General features: G+C 40.8%; 1 long non-coding RNA gene across 1 annotated transcript; it reads right to left on the bottom strand.

Annotated features, from left to right (window-relative positions):
* Positions 1 to 12904, bottom strand: LOC123594889. The gene is made up of 2 exons (XR_006710924.1): positions 12827 to 12904; positions 1 to 1093 (listed from the first exon to the last, which is right to left on the bottom strand). It is a non-coding gene; the product is annotated as an uncharacterized LOC123594889 (long non-coding RNA).
* Positions 12905 to 15860: the final 2956 nt, after the last annotated feature.

Below are 15860 nucleotides of genomic sequence, written 5' to 3' on the forward strand. Positions count from 1 at the left end.
TAGCTGAAGAGTGTTTATATTGCTTTCTACTGTGGCAAAATAGAGAACATCCGATTCCTGTGAGAGCTCTACTGACTGGGAGAAGCCAGCCAAACATGAAGGGGCAGATGCTACTGAAAGACAGTACCTGCAGGGCGTGTTCTCACCTGTTCTAGAAGAGCTATTACCTTAAAGAGGTGGAAGAACAGAATTTGGGCCTCCTCATCTTGCTAATAGATCTGGAATTCCCTCTACTTGCCAAGGTTGCCAGATCCATAAGCGGACTGCTCTAATTGGCAGAAAACCTTGTTCTAATAGAACACCCAAGATTTCTTTCCTGTAACTCATAAAACCAGAGGGGGACATGACTGCAGCCCCCTTACTTCACACCAGAGATACCTGAGGCCCAGATATGGGAGGACAGTCAGCCCAAGTCTCATGGCTAGATAATGACTTGCACTAGCCCTCTAAACTGGTGCACCCCACCAGGCTCCTCACATACCTAGAGGCAAGCAGAAAGCACCTACTCATGTTTTTACCATTCTCCAAAACCCACCTGCCCCAGCTTATTCCTGACCTGCTCCTGCTCTAATATCCTCGTGACTCTTGCCTACCTCTGGACCTTCAAACTGAGGCTTGGATTTCATCACTAGCTCTCTGTAAAGAACTTAGACTTGCCTCCTCACCCTGGCCCATACCTTTGGATCCACTGTCTCCAACCCACAATCCCAGTAATCTTATCTGAGTCATTGCCCAGCCAATCCAAACCATGGCTTCACCACCCCTAACGAGGAGGAGATTCAGATAGAGACAAAACCAGTACCAGAGTCTAGGTCTCCTGATTCTGAGACCAATGAACTTTCCACTATGTGATACTCCTTCCCTTGCCCCTGCATTGCTATTAATTCCACCTCCACAGCAGCCCGTAAATCTAGTTCCTCTTGTTCATCAGATGAAGATGGTTCTCATGTCCCCACACCACCTTATTCACCCCTACCTGAGCCTTCCCTCTTCTACATGAATTGTCCCTAGCTTCTTCAAGTTGACTTCATAATTCATTGTTTCCAGATCTTCAGAGGGCTCATAAACTCAATCATCATCCTCTTTCTGTCACCTACAACCAAAAGAAACATGACTCCAAGTTTCCTGAGATTTTCACACGCATGTTTCCTCTCTTCCTTCACTTTGCTGCTTTATAGCCAGTGTGGTACCTTTCCTTACTGAATGAAATGGAAGACCAGGTATCTGTACAATCGGAAGGGTAGAGACAAGAGGAAGTGTGATAATGTTAGAGACCAAATCTTTTACTTACCACTTTGCTGAGTGCAAGCCCAAGCCTTCTCTGGGCTCCTCCAAAGATCCCTCCCATCCCATGAAGCTCAAACAAGAGTGCACAGTAATTCACCACCTTGCTTCTTCTAAAGATCTCCACTCCAGAGCAAGCTCTGGAGCAGATGAGTTCCTGGGGTGGAAAAGAAGTGCTTGGGAAAATCACAGGTCTGTGATACAGTTTGAATTTGTCCAGCTCCCAGTCTCTGCATTGAAAGTGTGAAAGGGAATAGCATCTGTGTTCTGCCAGAGAGAATCTAAGAAACCTTGAGCTGGAGGTGACACAAACTAAATGTTTGGGTTTGTAATGATTGGCAGCAAGGTCATCAAGTTGGTAGCTAACAAGTCACACAAGAACAACTTCTAAGCCAGCTGCTTCCTAAGATGGGCAGCATTGTCCGAGAAGATGGTCAACGTGATGGTGAGTGGACAACAATGTTCCTGGCATAACTGTCCCCAAAGTGGCTAAGATGTGGTCTTGCATGTCCCATTGCAATTAGAGGAACTATGGCCTGCTAATAGCCTTGCAACTGTAAACTCCCACAGAAGGGATTATGGGCTCCTACTAATACAGTAATGTTAGAGTGAGTTTTGCTCGATTACATACTTGGCCTCAAGCCTTCTATTCAAGGCATTATGACAGCATTTCTCCCAAACTCATCTACCAGGAAATCTGGTTTTGCCTCCTACACTAGTCCTAGAAAACCACCAAAGAAAGATTTTATTTGCTCACTGAGTTTGCACTTACTTGCTTTATTTTGGGAAATGATGATGTGTCTAGAAGCACAAAAAGATGAGGCACAGGAACATAATGTCACCCACTTAGCCCAGGGAAACACAGTCCTTACATATTTATAAATCCTTTCTGCACACTAATTGATTACTAATCTTTTGGAGGAAATGCTAACAGCCCAGATGGCCGTAATCCGAAGGAAGGGAGCTAGTAAATGACTTCAGATTAAGCTGAATAATAATGATGAAGAGGGACTTACAGATCCTGCTGGGGTATACACCTAGATGGAAAGAAAGAATCAATTTTTTGTGGATTTTTAGCAACTACTTTCCCACTAAGGAGCCTTTGATGAAGCAGCCTCCTTGCCTAGTTACAAATCATCTTAGAGCCTGTAGTTGACCCCTTTGAGCTATTTAAGCAAGCATAGAAAATAAAGGGGTGGTGCTTATTAAATTAACGTTGATCTGCAAGTGAAACACTTTGTGACTTTTTCAGGAATGGTATCATGAAAAAAGTGTGAGGCACTCACAGAAAGGACTTGGCATTTTCCTTCATATCACTGGTGCTGTATCACCAGAGCTACTTGAAGAATGGACTTCACACTGCTCAAGCCAATAAGTAGGAGGAATAGATTCACACTGAGGTCTTCTGATGCTAAGTTTTATTATCTACTAGACATCCAAAATATAAGTCATGGATCTCTGCCCTCAAGACAAGATAACGACTACCTTTAACAAATGTGCAATCACTCTAGAGACAGACAGCAGCCAGGTACATGAGAAAGAATGTCAGCATCTGGCTCCCTTTTTCTCAGGACTATCTTGACTTTAAATACCCTACTGGATAGTATCCCCACAAACCCTTTAATTGTCCTTCTAGCCCTTCAAGTGCCAATATTTCAGCAAATAGTGACAGTCAAGTCAGTAATCATAGCAATACCAACTTTAACAACTCACAAAGATCATATATCAGACCACGTGTCCTTGGTTCTCCACTGATATTGACAACATAATGCTCCAGATTTGAGAGAGAGACATTCCTATAAGTTGGTTTTCAGGTAGAGGTCTTTGAGTGTAAGCAACCAAAAAAGATTCTGGATAACTTACACACACACACACACACACACACACACACACGCACACACAAATGGAAATGTACTGGAAGCCTGTAGAAAAGTTCAAGAGATCATAAGAAAGCTAAAGAACCAAACTTGAAAGAGCCAAGAACCAGGGTGCTCCAGAGGGTCTGGAACCACTCAGCAGCTTCACCCAAGCATATACCACCACTGGAATCCATTCACTCATCAAATACATATTTACAAGTACTTACCATGTGCCAGGCATAGTTCTACATGCTAGGGATACAGCAGTAAGCAAAACAGACAACACCCCCACTCTCATGAGGTTTCCATTCCAGTAGAGGGAGATAGATGATGATGATGATCATGATGGTGGTGGTGATAGCTCCAATTTACATCTACTCTGTGACTAGCACTGTGCTGTCATGCCAAGAACTGTCCTAAGTACTGGAAATACAGCCAGGAACAAAACCAATAAGAATCCCTCTCCGTGTGAAGCTGACATTATAGTGAAACAAATGAATTTAAAACACCCAAAAATCGAAGTCCTAGGGAACAGCTTACGATTAGTCATGCTTAGGTCATATATATGCCCTCAGGTTTGCCAGGGCAGTGAGAAGGAGGAGGGCAGGAATCCAGATTTATCATCAACCAAGCATGAACCCAGTGGAAGAAAAGTCCCTAAGAAGAAATTAGGGAACTATGAGGAAAGGAAATGGATGGTAGGCAGTGGAGGGAATGAGCCATTCATGGTGCAATGGAGACTACTTCAACTGGGCCTTACTGGTGTGTCAGGATCCTTAGTAAAAACATACCGGAAACTAGATTACATAAAAACAGAAATAAAATCATATTTTGGATTGCTTGAGCTTGAATATGGCCCCATGATTTACAAGGTTAACTAGAGGATCTTGGGCAAATTACTAAACCTCTCTATACCTCAGTGTCCTCTTCTATGAAATGGGGGATGTTGTTAATATCTACCAGTAGTGATGTCATGAGGAGTAAATGAGTTAATATTTATAAAGTGCTTATAACAGTGCCTGAAATATAGTAAGTACTCTGTTGAGTAAATAAAATAGAATACTTAATCAATGCAAAGTCATCCATAATATATTATGCAAAAAGAGTAGGTTGCACAATAGATGCCCAACATACTCCAAATTTTTAATTTAAAAAGTAACAGTTATGATAGAAGGATGTATAAGAAATATGCATATCAAGTGGTTTCAGCAATTATCTCTACCTGCGAGTGGGAGATATGGATAATTTCTATTTTTTCCTTTTTTTCCCTTTTTCTGTATTTTTGAAATTTCTAGTGTTAATATTGATTACTACCATAACTTTTATGTTATTAGAAATACATCTATATCCAAACACATACAAACACCCAAATATCAGTAAAACAAATATGTTGGCAGATGGGGAAGTGACCAATTGCAAACATGTTTAACTTGCTTAACACCTTAACGTTACTTCAGTAAGACACACTGAATGGAAAGAGAAGTCAGGAAAATTCCTGGCTCTAAAATAATGATAATACGGGCACCTGGGTGGCTCAGTCAGTTAAGCTGCTGACTTCGGCTCAGGTCATGATCTTGTGGTTTCGAGCCCTGCATCAGGCTCTGTGCTGACACCTCAGAGCCTGGAGCCTGCTTCAGATTCTGTGTCTCCCTCTCTCTGTCCCTCCCTCACTCATGCTCTGTCTCCCTCTCTCTCTCAAAAAAAATAAACATTAAAAAAATTTAATAAAATAATTATAATAAAGATGCTGTCATGATTATTGAGAGGCTAATATTACAGTGGAAGAGAAGCAATCAGCAAGAAGGATCCCATCTGAACACTGGGGTCCCACAGCCCCTAGAGCTGCTCAAGACTCTCCTGCCTAATGGGACAGGACAAAGCCTGACATCGTTTAAAGAAAGTTTCTGGCAACCTGTGAGACAACGTCAAGTGATTTAACACACACATAATTGGAGTCACAGAAATATAAAAGAGGAACAAAAGAGAGATACATGAATATACTTCGGAGTGATAACAAACTTCTCACCAGAAGCTATGCAAACCAGAAAACAACTGCACAACAACTCTAATGTGCTAAAGTAACTGTCAACTGAGGATTTTATACTCAGGGGAAAGAGCTTGCAGAAACAAAAGTGAAATGAAGAATTTTCCAGACAAACAAAATCTGCCATGACTCCTTGCCATCAGACATGCACTACAAGAAACGTTAAAGAAATCTATTCAAGCAGGAAGAAAATGATACCAGATGAAAACATGGATCTATACAAAGAAATCGAGAGAACTGGGAAGGCTAACTATGTGGGTAAATATTTAAATGATTTCTTCACATTCTTTTAAATTTCTTTAAAAGCTAAGTGACTGTTTGAAGCAGCAATAATTATGCATTGTTGTGCTAGTAACATATGCAGAAGGAAAATGTATGAAAATGATACCATGAAGGATAGGAAGGAAAATGGAAGAATATTGTTGTGAGGGGCGCCTGGGTGGCTCAGTGGGTTAAACTTCCGACTTCAGCTCAGGTCACGATCTCGCAGTCCGTGAGTTCAAGACCCGCGTCGGGCTCTGGGCTGATGGCTCAGAGCCTGGAGCCTGCTTCTGATTCTGTGTCTCCCTCTCTCTCTGCCCCTCCCCCATTCATGCTCTGTCTCTCTCTGTCTCAAAAATAAATAAAACGTTAAAAAAAATTAAAAAAAAAAAAGAATATTGTTGTGAGGTTCTTAGGGTGTATTAACGGGGTATAATATCATTTGAAGATAGACAAATAGGGGCACCTGGGTGGCTCAGTCAGTTAATTGCCAATTTCAGCTCAGTATGATCTCGCTGTTTGTGAGTTCGAGCCCCGCATCAGGCTCTGTGCCACCAGCTCAGAGCCTGGAGCCTGCTTCGGATCCTGTGTGTGTGTCTCTCTCTCTCTCTGACCATCCCCTACTCATGCTTTCTCTCTCTCTCTCTCTCTCTCTCTCTCTCAAAAATAAAATAAACATTAAAAAAAACCCAAAGAGGTAGAGCTAATAAGCCAAGAGAGGAGATTAAATGGAATGCTAATAAAATAGTCTAATAATATCAAAAAAGTCAGGAAAGGAAGAACAAATGAACAAAGAACGTGTGGGGAAAACAGAAAGCAAATAGTAATATGTTACATTTAAATACAAACAAGTTGGTAATTACATTAAATGTAAATTTATATAAGAAATCCACTTTAAATATGAAGACACAAATAAAAGGATGGAAAAATCTGGACCACAAAAGCACTAATCATAAGAAAGCTGATTAGCTATATTAACACCAGACAAAGAAGACTTCGGAACAAGGAATATCACCCAAGCTAGTGTGGGACATTTACATTTTATGATTATAAAGGGGTCAATTCATCAAAAAGACATAATAATTCTAGATATGTATGAAATCAATAACAGCACGTCAAAATACATGAAACAACAATGGACAGAAACAAAATGAAAAATGGGCAAATCCACAATTACATTGAGAGACTTCAATATTCTGCCTTCAGTAATTGACACAAGTATACTAAAAAAAATCAGTAAGGATATAAAGAATAGAATGACATCATTAACCAATTTTACCTACACAACATTTATAAAATATTCCATCCACTCACAGCACAAAGGACATTCTTTTTGAGTTCACATTGGACATTTCACCAGGATATACCATATGTTGGGCCATAAAACATGTCTTGATATATTTAAAATAATTGAAATCATATAGAGACTTTTCTATAGCCAGAGTGGAACTGAATTAGAAAGAAATAAAAATATCTGGAAAAGCTCCAAATATTTAAGAGTTAAAAAAGGCACACTACTAAATGTTACTTTTGTTTCTAGTCAAGACAAAGTATCATGGAAGGTACTTACCCTTGGTAAGTATTCAAAGTATTATGGAAGGTACTTGAAATAGCTTAAAAAAAAAACTAGACAAAATACACAAAATATGTCACTTAAGACAATGGACATCAGGCAACAAAAAAGAGTTATCCCTGAAATATGGAAAAATGAATGAGGTGAGCCTTAATATTGCCCCAGATTACTACCTGAAGAAAGTTTCCAGGGTTCAGCACAGGGAGGGGGAGCCTAAGCAGCCTCTCTGAATTAAGTACACGAAGGTGGGAGCCTGAAGAAACAGAGGTGACTAGATTCATATAACAGAGTTTCAGAGGGGGAAAAGCTGCAAAGAGAGAGAGAGAGAAGTCCAGAGATCTTCAGGGGGTCTCTCTAAAATATTCGGGAAAATACTGATCAGTGCAAGTGATGAAACTACCCAAAACCAGGAAAACAATCACCAAAAAGCATTATAGGGAGCAGTGCCCAGAGATCATACACAGGCAGAAATAGTATCTGTTGTCCAGTTAGTGTGAGAAATCTCATAACTCAGGGAGCACCGGTTAAAGCTGTGATTCCCAATGGAAGGCAATTTTGTCCCCAAGGGAATGTTTGGCAATATCTGGAGACATTTTTGGTTTCCCAGTCAGGTGCATGCTATCTAGTATGTAAAGGTCAGGGATATTGTTGAACATCCTACAATGCACAAACAGCCCCCCACTCTAAGAAATTATCTGTCCCAAAATGTCAATAGTACAGAAGTTGACAAATCCTAGGTTTAAATAATAAAAAGGATCTTGCCTCAGGGGTAATCAAAAATTAACTCTGGACTAAAACCATGTTCTTGCCCCAACTAACAAAACTTTCGCTCATGCAAGACCGGAAAAGATCAAACTATTTCCACATAACTGCATCCCAGAACAAAGCTCAAGAATATTTATAGGAGGAGGCTCCTAGTTGCCTCCGTAGGTTAAGCGTCTGACTCTTGATTTCGGCTCAGGTAATGCTCTCATGGTTCATGAGTTCAAACCCCACATTAGGCTCTTTGCTATCAGCGTGGAACCCACTTCAGATCCTCTGTCCCGCTCTCGCTGGCCCCCCACTTGTTCTCTCTCTCTCTCTCTCTCAAAGTAAATAAACTTTAAAAAAAGAATATTTATAGAAGTGTCAAAATATTCAGTATCTAATAAGGTGAAACTGACAATACTTGACATCCAATAAAAATTTGCCAGACAGGCAAAGAAGAAGAAAAATACAATCTGTAACGAGGAGAAAGATCTATTAAAATTGACAAAGAAATTAAATAGAGAATAAGTTAATAGAAAAGGACATTAAAACAATTATATAATTGTATTCCATTTGTTCAAGAAGCTAGAGGAAAGATTGGACATGCTGAGTAGAGAAATGGGACATATGAAATGATCCAAACCAACTTCTAGAATGTCTAAGATGAAAAATATACTGGATGGGATTTAATGACAGATGACACATTGCAGATGAAAAGACTATGAAGACATGGCCACACATACCATCTAAAACGAAACACAGAGTGAAAACAAACTCAAAACATAAATAAATAAACAGAGCATCAGTGAAATGGCACAACTTCAAGCAACCAAATATATATATATATATATATACAGTTGAAGTTTCCAGAAGAAAGAGGGGAGGGGGGAAATTCAAAAACTATTTGAAGAAATAATGGCCAAGATTTTTCAAAAGTTAATGACAACTATGAACCAGCAGAGCCAGGAAACTCAACAAACCCAAAAACAAGAAACATGAGGAAAGCTGCACTAACACATCTCATAATCAAATTGCTTGAAACCAGTGATAAAAAGAAAATCTTAAAAGTAGTCAGAGGAAGGAGAATGATACAGAAAAGACGTGTTGGCAAGGAGATGGAGAAACTGGAACTCTGGGGCTTTGCTGGTGGGAAACGTACAACAAGGAAGTATTGTGGAAAACAGTATGGTGGTTCCTCAAAGAATTAAAAACAGAATTACAGCATGATCCATTATTTCGAATTCTGGGTATATACCTGAAAGAATTGAAAGCAGAGACTTGAACAAGTATTAACAGGTATTTGTAGATCTATGTTCACAGCCACGTTACTCTCATTAGCCAAAAATTGGAAGCAATCCAAGTGGACATCTCCAGATGAATGGATAAATTAAAAAGTGAAATATAGGGGCGCCTGGGTGGCGCAGTCGGTTAAGCGTCCGACTTCAGCCAGGTCATGATCTCGCGGTCCGTGAGTTCGAGCCCCGCGTCGGGCTCTGGGCTGATGGCTCAGGGCCTGGAGCCTGTTTCCGATTCTGTGTCTCCCTCTCTCTCTGCCCCTCCCCCGTTCATGCTCTGTCTCTCTCTGTCCCAAAAATAAATAAACGTTGAAAAAAAAATTAAAAAAAAATAATAAAAAAAATAAATAAATAAAAAATAAAAAGTGAAATATACATATAGTGAGATCTTAGTCAGCCTCCAAAAGGAAAGGAAAGGACAGATATTCTGATACATGGTACAGTGTAGATAAGCCTTGAAGGCATTATGTTAGGTGAAATAAGACAGTCACAATGGACAAATATTGTATAATCTGAGTTATATTAGTTAATAGAGTTGTCATATTTACGGAGCCAGGAAGGGCAATGGTGGCTTCAGGGACTGTGGAGAGGAAGTGAAGGGAAGCTGTTATTTAATAGGGACAAAGTTTCTGTTGTGCAAGATAAAGAGTTCTAGGGATGGATGGTGGTGATGGCTGCACAGCAGTGTGAATGTACTTAATGCTATTGACCTGGACAGTTATAAATGTCTAAAATGATAAATTGTATATTACATATATTTTACCTCAATTAAAAAATGAAAGAAGATGATATTATGAATAACTTTATGCCAATAAATATGACAACTTGGATGAAGTGAATAAATTTCTTAAAAGACAGACTACCAAGGCACATCCAAGAGGAAATATGTAATGACAAGTGTTGAACATATTAAGGAAATTGAATACTTGTTAAAAACCTCCCACAAAGAAAACCTCAGGTCCAGATATCCTTTAGAGGTGAATACTAGCAAATATGTTTTAAAAATTCTATTCAAACACTTCCAGAAAACTAAACAGGAGGGTCGACCTCCCAATTCATTCTATGAAGCCAAACCAGATAAAGATTTTTTTAAAAAAAGAAAACTACAGGTAGATATCCTTCCTGAATATAGCTATAAAAACTCTAAAAAAGTTATTCAATCCAATCCAAAAGCATGAAAAAAAAGATGGTACATCATAACCAAATGCAGTTTATACCAGGAATGCAAAGTAGGTTTAACATTCAAATATTAATTAATGTAATTTACCACTGCACAAGAACAAAGAAAATACATGTGACCATCTCAATAGAAAGAGAAAAAGTTATTTAAAATTCCAACATCCATCAAGATTAAATCTGTCAACAAACTTGGAATAGAAGGAAACTTCCTCAATCTAATAAAGAACATGCTTTAAAAAACACTATAACTAACATACTTAATAGTGAAAGATTGTTTTCCTGCCAAGCAAAGATGTCTACTCCTACCACTTCTATTTAACATTGTACTGGAGATCCTAGCCATTGCAATAAGGCAGTAAAGTATATATAAAAAGAAGAAATATACAAGTATATTATATATAAAGAGAGAGACACAGAGACAGGGGCTGGGGGGAGGACAGTATGTATAGAGGAATAAAGATGAAGATAACATTCATATGGAAGTCCAGACTAGGGATCCATAGACAGAAAGTATACTAGTGGTTGCTTAGTGCTGGGGGGAGGTTGGGGACAGGGTGTAGAAGGATGATAGCTAAGAGATAGAGGTGTGTTTTTTTCTTCGTGTAATGAACATAATCTAAAGTTGACTGTGGTGATGGTTGCGGGTTAGCAAGCCTGATATCACTATACATGTATACTGGAATTGAACAATCAAGTAAATGGATGGCAATGGTGGGAACAAGCTTTCTCACTGTCAGAATGGGAAGTACAGCTAAGCAAGGGGAGAAGGCTAGAATGATTGATGTGGTAATGGAGAGTTGGCTACATCAGTATGAACCCATGTTAACTTTAATATATATGCAGATGGCTACATATAGAAATATTTATAGATGTGTGTTCATGTGTATATACTCAGGTTAGTACATGCACATATATATGTTTCTTTGCTCTGTCCGTTGAGGACCTAGAAGCAAGAACCCCAATAGCAGTGAGCACGCTTAATACTTGGTCTTAGTCTTACCATTCTCCAATAAAAGGAACCAGGGCTCCTTGGAGAAATGGCTGATTCTAGGAAGGGTTAAGGATATATATAAGGTGATCCTAGAACATCTTGTACAGTAAGCAAGTGCTCAAAAGAAAACCTCCTACATTGCTGGAATTATGTCAAGGGGATACATACACAGACTGAAAGAGCTCTCAGCCACAGGAGGAACAATGGGAACAACAAAATAACATATTGGATTATATAACCTGAAGTATAATATAAATGCACATGAGTCCATATTATATAATCATATGAGTGAATGAATAAATAAATGGGAGGGAAGAAACCAATCTCCCATGTAGTAGAATTCCAAATAATTTATGTAAACATTCCCCCCTCAAAGTGGTGGAGTGTCAATCCCCATGCCTTAAATATGGGCTGGGCATAGAGCCTTCCTTCCAGAGAGTACGGACGGTATGGGAGTGATTTTATGGTAGATAATCCTAACATTTTCTCATCCAGGTCAGCATCAACAGCGAGGAGTCATATGGGTAGCCTGTACTTACCCTTGACATCATGTGATGAAAATGGCACTTTATCTGTGATCTTCCAAAACCCCATTAAGGGACAAAATTCAACTGGGTAAATTTGCAGACCTAATTGGCTTTATTAAGCAATTCATGAATTGGGCAGCATCCTATCTAGCAAATCAGAGAGATATTCAAAGGAGTGTACAAAATGGGAGGTTTTTTAAAGAAGGAGGGTGGGACTAGGAAGTCACCAGCAAAAGAAAAAAAAAAAGGATTGTTTCTGGCAAGATCAGCTTCCCTTAGGGGGGATGGCAAGAGGTCTTACCATGCAGATTATCTCCTCTTCTTTTGGGAGGCAGAGAGGGCCCATGTGACAGATGACCACACTGGTACTGACCAGAAAATTCCTGACTGACCAGTTAGGAGTACCTTCTGGGGGAGGTGCAAACTACAGTTAGGTTAGATATTAAGCCCTAGTTTGGTGACTTGGCTTAGAATAAGTGACTCCATCTTGTGACTGTGGTTTTCTTCTTAACAACCCATAATCTAGGTCTAATCATGAGGAAAACATCAGACAAGTCACAATGGAAGATCATTCTACAAAATACTTGACTGGTACCCCCCTCCCCAAACTGTCGAGATCATAAAGAACAAAGTCTCAGAAACTGTCATATTCCAGAGGAGCTCCAGGAGACATGACAACTAAATGTAAGGTGGTATGTGGTGAGGGAAACAAAGGCAAGAAAGATGTAGTTTAAATTAAATTCCCTTATGGCCTGCGGCCTATTGATAGATGTCAGGACACCTGCTGCGGGTAACACTCCCCAAGGCGTTTATGGCTGCCTTAATGCCTTAATGTTTACACCTTAAAAAACTAAAAGCAACCTTATCTTGACAATAGCTAAATCTTCTGTTCCTGTGAGACCCTGCTTTCAGCATCCGAAAATTCCTTGGAAACTAACTTTATCTCTACTCCTCCCCTCCAACCCCCGCCCCACGAAATCTAAAAGTATATCATCAGTCGCTCTTCACAACCCCAGTGCAGCTCTTCCTGCCCATGGGTCCTGTCCCCATACTTTAATAAAATCACCTGTTCGCACTGAAGACATCTCAAAAATTCTTTCTTAGTCGTTTGTTCGTGAACCCCACTTCAAATTTCATCAGTATACTGGGGCGCCTGGGTGGCGCAGTCGGTTAAGCGTCCGACTTCAGCCAGGTCACGATCTCGCGGTCCGTGAGTTCGAGCCCCGCGTCGGGCTCTGGGCTGATGGCTCAGAGCCTGGAGCCTGTTTCCGATTCTGTGTCTCCCTCTCTCTCTGCCCCTCCCCCGTTCATGCTCTGTCTCTCTCTGTCCCAAAAATAAATAAACGTTGAAAAAAAATTAAAAAAAAAAAATTTCATCAGTATATGTCCCAGATGGGATCCTGGAACAGAAAAAGGACATTAAGTAAACACTAAGGAAATCTGAATGAAGTGTAGACCTTCATAATGTATCCATATTGGTTTATTAATTGTGACAAGAGTACCATACAAACTACTCTCAAAGTTTATTTTTTAAAAGAAACCTGATGTCCGATCCCACTCACCAGAGATTCTGATTTCATTGGTCAGCTTTGTGGCCTGAGCACTGGGAGTTTTCAAAGCCCTCCAGGTGATTCTGAGGTGCAGTGAGGTTTGAGAACCACTGGATGCAGGCCAGGGGCTATCTGCTTATCGACAAGGTCTACTGGCCCAAGTTTAATCTGTAAAACCGTATTTCTTCAACAGTGTTTCCCTACTTCAAGCATAAACAGGTGGGCCCAGACAGAATATCTTTCTGTATTCTCCTAGATTAAATGGTGCAGTTCAAAAGAGCTACGAGCTACTGAGCACTTGAAATGTGGCTAGTATGGCTGAAGAAGCGAAATTTTAATTTAATTAAAGTTAATTAATTCAAATTTAAATACCAACATGTGACTAGTGACTAGTGATAGGTTGGACAGCACTGCTCTATACACACACAATCACGTTCCTAAGAAAAGATTTCTTAATGCTCTTTTTTTGGCTCTGGACTACTTTCTTCTGTCTCCAGCTTTTTCTCTTCCTACAAGTTGGAGTCTCCCATTTGCCAGGAGGCATTTTTACTTTAGAACAACGGTGCCCGTGCGGAGCTACCGCGCTCCCCCACGTTGGCAGCAGAAAGGCTCCCGTCCTCCCTGGCCCTCCCCCACCTGCCGGGCCTGCTGCCGGCTGTGGGAAGCAGCCTTGTGCTCTTGGATGAGAGCATTTCCTCCAAGCCTCGACCACCCGGCCTTTCTGGAGGAGGATGGTTCAGTCCAACTCGAATTTTTCAACTGCTCTCTGGAGTTCATTCCCAACTCCTAAAAAAGAAAGGGAAGCAGGGTCTCCTGGTGGAGGGCTGCAGATGTTCTGGTATTTCTCTCTGTTTAAAAACTAGTTTCTCCCCAGCCCTCTACCATATCCACGAATTTCTACTATACTGCACAGCGAATGGCTACATTAAGCATTTGCAAGGTCTGCACCATAGTATCGCTGATAGCTCAGTGGCAGAATACGATGACACCACAGACTGCCTGGCTGGATGAGTAGTAGGGGGAAATAAGCATTCTGGAGGGAAGGGATAGATGGAGCTTTATCACAGACCACTCGCGGACTGCCGGCTCCTACTGAAAGCAAAAACCAAAACCAAGGTTTGAGACAAAGCGCTGCCAAGCTGGGGCCGCGCACCTTGTCCCTTACACGTTACGCTGGAAGTTCAGCTGTCTTGGCTGAACAAGTGTGGGGTTTGTGTGGTTCTCACGAGGCCAAGAGGCGGGGGGAGGATGGGTTTTCTTAAAAGTAACAGCTTCAGCAGCTGAGGCTGTCCCAGGCCGATTTCACAGATCAGGACAGAATCTAGGTTATCACGAGCAATTAGCAGAGGAAAAAAACGAACTGGAATTAGCAAGGCCTCTGATCATCCATTTTGCCACAACCGCAGGACTTTGTTCAGGGCCTGTGGCTTCAGGGCTTGTTTTTGTTTTTAACAGCTTCATTGACATAGCGTTTAAATCCTATAAAATTCACCGATTTTAAATGCACAAGTCAATGATTTTTAGCAAATTTGTATTTCTGCAACCATCGTCACTCGAGTTTTAGACCATTCCTTCTACCACAAGATCTCTCGTGCCCATTCGGTCACTACGTATCATCCCCAACCTCCCCCAGGCCTTAGGCAGCCACTGATTTACTTGCCATCTCTATGGGTTTACCTGGACACTCCGTGTAAATGGAATCAGCAATATGAAGTATTTTGGGATTGGCTTCTTTCCCTCGGCATGTTTTCAAGGTTCATCTATGGCACAGCACGTATCTGCACTTCATTCCTTTTTATGGTGGAATAGTATCCAATCGTGTGGCTGATGAGGGAGCGTGAGGCAGGCTGAGGGCAAAACCCAAGCTAGCACCCCGCCCCCTCCCAGGTGGGACACGTGTGATATTCCTTGGACACTCCCAGCTACCCCAAAACAAAACAAAACAAAACAAAACAAAACAAAAGACAAAAAACAAAAGGTTAAACTGATAAGTCTCCACCCGTTTACCAGAAAAGGCAATCCCATCGACAGCCTAAAGTCCAGGAACTCTCTACTATCTTCAAGTTAATGTTTTGCTAGAGGGAAAGACAACCTTAGCTTGACAACAGCTAGGCCTCCAGTAAGTCTTGACCGTGTGAAGTCTCTTTGGAAACTCCCTCTCCCCGGACTCAACCCCCAGCACTTACAGTGCAGCTCTTCCTGCCCATGGATCCTGTCCCCATGCTTCAATAAAATCACTTTTTTTTGCACCAAAGACATCTTCAAGAATTCTTTCCTGGCCATTGCCTCCAGACCCCACAAACCACCCCACCATCACCCCAAAACTTCATCATGGCTATACCACATTTTGTCTATCCATTCATCAGTCAATGGACATTTGGGTTGTTTTGTCTACTATGAATAATGCTGCTATAAATGTTTGCGAAAGAGTTTTCATTTGAACAGATATTTTCAATTCTTTTGGGTATGTGCTTGGAGTGGACTTGCCAAATCATGGTAACTCTAGGTCTAACCTTTTGAGGAACTGCCGAACTGTTTTCTGAAGTGACT

The sequence above is a fragment of the Leopardus geoffroyi genome, chromosome X (assembly GCF_018350155.1).
Source record: "Leopardus geoffroyi isolate Oge1 chromosome X, O.geoffroyi_Oge1_pat1.0, whole genome shotgun sequence".
Classification (NCBI taxonomy): Eukaryota; Metazoa; Chordata; class Mammalia; order Carnivora; family Felidae; genus Leopardus; species Leopardus geoffroyi.